Source organism: Papio anubis, chromosome X (genome assembly GCF_008728515.1).
Source record: "Papio anubis isolate 15944 chromosome X, Panubis1.0, whole genome shotgun sequence".
Classification (NCBI taxonomy): Eukaryota; Metazoa; Chordata; class Mammalia; order Primates; family Cercopithecidae; genus Papio; species Papio anubis.
This window is the reverse complement of record NC_044996.1, coordinates 50,057,178-50,064,754: the sequence shown is the minus strand read 5'-3', so window position 1 is coordinate 50,064,754 and position 7,577 is coordinate 50,057,178. Positions and strand designations below refer to the sequence as shown.

Here is a 7,577-nt window from a genome sequence, read left to right as displayed (position 1 = left end):
AGTTAGCTATCTGTGGCAGAAGACTAAGAGACTGTCTATAATCATGTGTGTAAATGATGTAGGAACACCAAGAAATGTCATTTAAGATATCTCAGTTATTTCAAGGTGGCAGGCGTATAATAATGTAATCATTTAGTAGGCAGAAATCTAGTCAACTGAAACATACATTGGCTCATTTTGGGGAATTCTTATCCACCATTCTTTTTTTTTTTTTTTTAGTAATAAAAATTTATTGAGAATTCCTGGGTTGGTGGTTATCTCCTCCTAGCCTTGAGGGAGGGAACAACACTGTAGGGAATCACTGAGAAATCACACACTGTCCCAACAGCCCCAGTTAACACAGGAAGGAGGAAAGTAATTCCCCAGAAAACGGGCTGGTCTTCAGTCTTCCTTAATCCAAGAGGGGTTCAGGGGACCGGTGTGGGGGACCATCGCATGATACTGGGGTGGGGTAGGGCTGTGCTGGACCCCTGGCTGGCTCCTCAAAAACTGGAGAAGCAGATCCACTTCCTCTGGGGGTGGAGTTCTTGGTGACAAGGCTCATTTCTTACCCTTGATGAGGCTGTCACTTCCTCTGGTGAAACTTTCATCCTGTAGGTTCAGCACGAGGTTGTCAGCCGTGAGATAAATATGATTCTGTGATGTGGCGATCGTCTTGGAGATGTTCTGGGCTGCTCGGATCTTACGAAGTTTGATGTAGCCAGGGTTCTTGCTCAGTGCTTCTCCAAGCATCTTGGCAGCCTCGGCCTCACCCTCGGCCTGCACAATTTTCTGCCGCTGTTCCTGCTTCGCTTTTTCTACCAAGAATTGGGCCTGATGGACCTCCTGCTGGGCCACTTGTTTGGCTTCTACAGCAGCTGTGTACTCTCTGCTACAGCTCAGCTCTGTGATGGCCACATCATCCAGGATAAGGCTGAAGTCCTTGGCCCTCTCTGTCAGCTCCCGGCGGATCAACAGGGATACCCGGGCCCGCTGGGTGATCAGCTGTGAGGCATTGAACTTGGCCACCACACTCTTGAGCATCTCGTTGACAATGGACGGCAACACTCATTCCTCATAGTTCAGCTCTAGGCGCTGGTACATGCTAGGAAGCTCCTGAGCATTGGGTCGAGACAGCACTTGCAGGGAGATATTCACCATCTGTAGGTCTTTGGAGCCTATAGGGAAGGAGATTTTTCGAGATCTGGCCTGAATGTCATAGATAATGGGATACTGGAACCAGGGGATCCTGAAGTGAAGGCCCTCGACCAGGATAGTGTCCTGCTGCACTCCACTGATCCAATTGAAGAAGATGGCTCTGTGCCCACCTTCCACAGTGAACACGGATTCACGGACACCGTAGGCCATGGCGCTGGTCCCCAGCAACAGCTTCAGTGCTGTGCCCATGCCCCGGGGCCCGGCGGACAGCCGTCCCGCCAAGTCCTTCAAGTTCTGGGCCATGTCTGATCTTGAGGCTGGCAGCACTGGAGGTCAGAAGTGGGTGCTGGCCCGCCTCTATCCCGCTCCAGCTTAGGTACTGCTTGTCCACCATTCTTAATATTTTCTTCTATGTGGAGAGACATCGATACCCAAAACACTTCTGGCCTCTTGATACACTCACTCCTCTATCACAGGAATGTCCCATCTAATTGGTGAGTTTGGAAGGAGAAACAGGTTGCACAGCCCAGGTCCTCTCCCTTTAAAACTCTTGGTTGTAACTTTCACTTAACCAAGTATATGTTCTGCTCTGCCCTCAGGGGTGGGGCTTACAATAGGTCCACAGCTCTACTCTCCTGTGTCTCGCTTGCTCCCCAACTATTCCTACAGTCTTGCTTCGCAATGCTTGGATCTTTAAGGGGCCCCCAAAATGCCCTCCAGCTCCAAGTCTGAGTTGTACACCAACTGAGAAATACGACAAAAGAATAAGAAGAACAATACATTGACTTTATTCCTTATAAAGGAGATACTGGAGAATGTGACATAGATTTGCTGGCACATAGGTTTCCTATGAACAAACCCCAGAATTGGACAGACTTATCCAGTGATACATTGGGACCATCACAGAAAACAAGGTCTGCATTGCATATCTATCTGCTGTCTGCTGAAGGAGCCCTGTCTGTGTACCTAAGGAAAGTGACTTCCTTTTTAAGGGCTATCCCTGTAGCAGGAGAAAATCTTTCAGTACACCTTCTTAGAGAAACACTTCTCAAAGTCAATAAATATACCTTGTACTCCTTGTATACTCACCAAGCAACCTGCAGAAGATACAGCTTTCCATATGGCTCAGGGAACAGTTTATATCAACATTCTCTCAATTTCTTAACACAAGTGATTGCATCGGAGGCTTATCCTATAGAGAGAGAGATTGGAATTATGTTCTAAATTGCAAGAATAGGTAGAAAAGCATATTTTATGAAAACCTCCCTTGAAAATCCCATCAAAAAGGAATTAATGGTATGTTCAGAAATATATACCCACACATAAACTAACACATAGACTATAGTCAAAATTATAACAAAGCCCCCCCGAGCCTTCACGATCTGTGATCTGAGAGCAGATTACAGAAAATGAAGAAAAGGTCACCAAAACCATAAGGTTTTAGATAACCACTTGTGCTTAACAAAATGTCCCCAAACAATAGCTATTTATTATCTCTCAGGATTCTATGAATTGACTGGGCTTTGCTGGGTGTTTTCTATTCTATGTGGTGTCTGTCACCTGGGGCTATAGTCATCAGCACGCTACACTTGCCTGGGACATCCAAGAGAGCTCACTCACATGGATGGCGAATGGTGCTGGCATCTGCTGGGAGCTCAGCTGGGGCTGTTGCATGAAGCACAGAGTCCTCCGTGAGTAGGACTGTCAGAAAAAACAGAATATACTCAGTCAAATTTGAATTCCAGATAAACAATGAATAATTTTTTAGTGTAAATGTGATGGTGACTTTATGTGTCAACTTGGCTGGGCCACATTGTTCAAGTATCTCAACATTATTCTGCATGTTCCTGCAAGGGTGTTTTTGGATGGGATCAACATTTAAATTGGTGGACTTTGAGAAAAGCAGATTGCCCTCTATGATGTGGGTGGGCTTCATCCCATCAGATGGAGGCCTGAATAGAGCAAAAATCTTACCTCTTCTAAGCAAGAAAAAATTCTACTAGCAGATAGCCTTCAGACTTGAACTGCAACATTGGATATTCTCTAGTCTCCAGTCTGCCAACCGGCTCTGCAGATTTTGGACTTTCATCCTCCATAGTCATGTGAGCCAATTCTTGAAAATTAGTCTCTCTCTCTTACCATATACGTGTGTGTGTGTGTGTATGTGTGTGTGTGTTTGTGTGTGTATACACACATTACATTGGTTCTGTTTTTGTGAATGTGACATGCAATTTTTATTTGAATACAACTGGGCATTTTGTATTTTTATTTGCTAAATCTGGAAACCTTAGGAGAAGAGCCTCTGAATATGTAAGTTTAATGACCATCTGAGATGACCTTCCCAATAAGTCAGGGCAGGTCATGCGACAATGAGCAGATCAGATTTTTTTTTAAAAAAGACAAAAGCTGGTAATACCTACGTTGGTGAAATAAAGGAGAAACAGACTTTCATATACACTATTGGTGCCACATCGAGGTATCCATTTTCTGAGGCCCATATTATTACAGCTGAATGACTTGAATGGCCTTTGTACAGAAGTCCTATTTCTACCAACAAGGGGGTTTCAACTGAGGGTTTAGAAAAGGCTCATCAAGGCGACTCTGATGTGCATGCTGGTTAAGGGGCCCATGCTGTCGCAGGGGCAGGTGAAATTCACATATGAATTTCTGCTCCAAAGAGGAAAGATAACTTCTACTTATGGAGCAGAGTGTTTAGAGGGGCCCAGCTCCAGGTTCTTTATGTTAGTGTCTGGATTCGATCTCAGTATTAGTATCCTTTCTTCTTCACAGACGTCTGTGACTACAAAGCACATGCTCCTAACCACAGAGCTGGATGGAAAAGAGGTTGCTCAGCAGGTCCACTGCCAGAACGTGCCAGTCTAGGCACCTTGAGTTGCTGGTGGCAGATCTTTAGCATCAGGACATATATTGTTAAGGAGTTTAATATCTGTTCTCCTTGTGTTTACCCTCTGTATTAGTCCGTTTTCACACTGCTGTGAAGAACTTCCCTAAGACTAGGTAATTTAAAGGAAAAAGGTTTAATTAACTCACAGTTACACATGGCTGGGCGGATGTGCGGGGGGCCGTAGGAAACTTACAATCATGGAGATATGTTAAGGAGAAGCAAGTACCTTCTTCACAAGGCGGCAAGAAAAGAGAGTGTGTGAAGAGGAAAGTGCCAAACACTTATAAAACCATCAGATCACATGAGAACTCACTCACTATCATCAGAACAGCATGGGGGGAACCACCCCCATGATCCAATCACCTCCCACCACATTCCTCCCTCAACACCTGGGGATTACAATTCAAGATGAGACTTGGATGGGGACACAAAGCCAAACCATATCACCCTCCCTGCATTTCCAGGAAAAAAAAAAAAAAAAGGCTTGGGCCTGTTTCCTCCTGTCTCAAGGAAGGTTTATAGCAGGGCTGGAAGCAGAAGCTGTCTGAAGCCAGTGTTTGCTTCATCCTGTGTGAAAACTTAAACTTAAGGAAAGGATTGGACTGCTTGTACTTGGCAGGGAGGGGAAGGGTCCTGAGGACACAGAGAAGGGAGAAGAGAGGTTTTTCCTGGACAGGGATGAGGTCAGAGGTCTACAGGTCCCTCCGGGAGTAGGGACCTGAGCATTGCTCCATGTCAATTTGGAAAAGCTCTGTATATGGTTCATCAAGGCTGGGCATTCAGCCATGAGACAGATTCTCCTGTTTGGTTGGAAGGATAGATCGCTCAGGGTTGGGAATAGGGCTGGGGCTGAAGGTAACAAATCAGCTAGGGAAATGGTCAGCTCAGCCCTCAGCAATAGGGACACATGAGCCTGGGAGGCTGTATCTGGAGAATATGTTTCCACAAATGATTATTTTTTTGTCAAAGAGCATGACTATTTTTAGTATATACTGTCTAGTTGAAAGTTAAAATCTCTTTACTAATGAATATCCCAACCAACTACAAGATGAGAGCACCTGTTTCTCTAGATTTGTGCAATAATGGATTTCCCAACTTTATTAATATTTGCTACTTTTATATCCTATCACTATAATGTTAAAATACTTTTCATTTTTTTCCATCGATATCCACATAAATGGCATATTTCACATGTGCATTTCTAAACACAAACATAACAGTCCTACTTTATGCCTCAGAATATGTCCTGGAATAATTCTAGAATTTGATAAGAAAACCTGATAAGTGAGTTTGTATCTATGCTGTGTCCTGTTTAAATTGAAATTGTGGAGTCATAAAAATCCTATACACTGCTGCAGGAGGACAAAACGGTACAGAGTATCTTTGCAAATACACTCGGCAACATGTATGAGAGAAGCAAGCGTGGCCCCATCAACTGCTGTCCTCTCAAGTCTGCACTGCAGAGTCTCTGGCATGTGTGCAAGAATGGTCATGGCAGCATGGCCAAAATATCAAAACAGCCCCAAAGTCACCTTATTAGAGACATCTCAGAAACAACATTTTTAGAAGAAAAAATTCAGTAAGTGTTTGCTGCGGTTTGGATGTTTGTCTCCTCCAAACCTCATGTTGAAATTTGATCCCCAATGTTGGAGGTGGAGCCTAACAGGAGGTGTTTGGGTCTTGGGGGTAGATCCTTCATGAAAGGTAAATCCTTGCTGTGATGAGTGAGTGCTTGCTCTATTAGTTCCCACAAGAGCTGGTTGTTGAAAAAAGCCCAGCACCTCTCATCTCTTTTCCCTCTCCCGCCATATGATCTCTGCACAAGCCAGCTCCCCTTGGCCTTCCATTGTGAGTGGAAGCTTCCTGAGACCCTCATCAGAAGCAGATGCCCAATCTTGAACTTTCCAACCATCAAAATTGTTAGCCACATAACGATTTTATTATGTTTTGTTTTGTTTTTTTCTTTATAAGGTATGCAGCCTCAGATATTCCTTTATAACAATACTAAACAGACTAAGATAGTGGTATAAAAATATATAGTTTATTTCATTTACCCATCAGGAGAGTGGTGTGAAGAAAGTATGGTGAATCCCATCTCACAGATGATCAAGCTCTGGCTCACAGAGACTAAGACCCTCTCCAGATAAGTGGCAGAATGGCAATGAGGTTCCATCTCTTGCCCCCCACCCCCAACAATGGAACCAGCAGCTTCCCATTTGGAAGATGATAATTTTACACTTCCCTAGTATTGTGCCCTAAGGGTACTCACTCAACAGCCCTTCACGTTGAGGAAGACGACTGTGGAGATGAAATCTGACCCTTTGGGCCATGAGGCATAGCTGTGGGGTCATATGGATTACCAGGTTTCTGAGGTTAACTGTGGGGTAAAATAAAGAAACATGTGAAACAAGAAAGAACAGGGAAGAGAACGGAAAACAGCAGGCCCTCCAGGGATCACTTCTACCTCTCTCTGTATTTGCTCCCTTCCCCACCCCATTTGTCCCCTGCTCTTTGTGACAGTATGGGATGTAACAGGAATCCAAGCTACTCAGAGAGAGGACCGAAAGATGGGAAGACCTAGACCATGAGAAGGGTGGATCAAGCAGCACAAGTCCTGGAGCCCGTGCCCTGGGTGTTGGCTCACCCACCAGGTGCTCTACCTGCTTCTGTGTGCCTCAGCATCACTCTACCACACAGCAGTGAAGCTCCCACATAACAGAAATATGCACTCTCCAAGAGAGGCAAGCAGGAGAAGTGACTTACCCCTGAGTCAAGAACGTCCCGGAGTTACTGGTTTGGATTTTGTGCCAGGATGCAGAGAGCTCTCCAGTATCCTTGCTCCAGTGTCCTGTCCAGCAGACATAGTATGAGGTTTCCATTAAGCCCCTCTGGAGTGCAAAGGAAACACATTTCTGTCATACACAACAGGGTAGGGGGAAACAGGAGGTAGGAAAAACTATGAAACAGTAAGAAATGGGGTGAGTGATGACTTCATCCCTGTACCCCAAACTCCATTCATGGGGTCCATGACTCAGTTGGATGGAGATGGTAAAACCACTTTCTTCCCTTCCCCCCAGGCCCATCAGGGTGCTCATTCCACCACATAGAAATGAACTGACTCACAGTGAAATTAGAAATGTGTGTTTTCCTTCTTCTCTCCATATGCTCTCTAGGTACATGAAAAATAGTTACTGTACACTGGGGAAACATCACAAACACCATCCTTAACCAAACGATGAAGATTAACATCACCAGTGACATCATGCAGGCATTGTATACTCCCGGATACGATGTGACAAGAAGGACACCGGAACTAGTGGTATTCCTTCTAAAAATGTGTAACCACAGTCAAATCACAAGAGAAGCAACAGACTGAGCCTGTACTTCTCAAGACTGTTAGGGTTATGAAAGTTGTCTGGCAGTTCCTCAGATGAATAAACAGAGAGTTACCATATGACCCAGAAATCCTACTCCTGAGTACATAGCCAAGAAAAAATGAAAACCTATGTCTACATAAAAACTTGTACATAAATGT

General features: G+C 44.6%; 1 pseudogene across 1 annotated transcript; it reads right to left on the bottom strand.

The window, feature by feature from the left end:
- Positions 1-214: 214 nt before the first annotated feature.
- LOC110742096 lies at positions 215-2,219 on the bottom strand (annotated as a pseudogene). Its single transcript, XR_002519427.2, has one exon. The product of XR_002519427.2 is annotated as a prohibitin-2 pseudogene (transcript).
- Between the last annotated feature and the right edge of the window lie 5,358 nt (positions 2,220-7,577).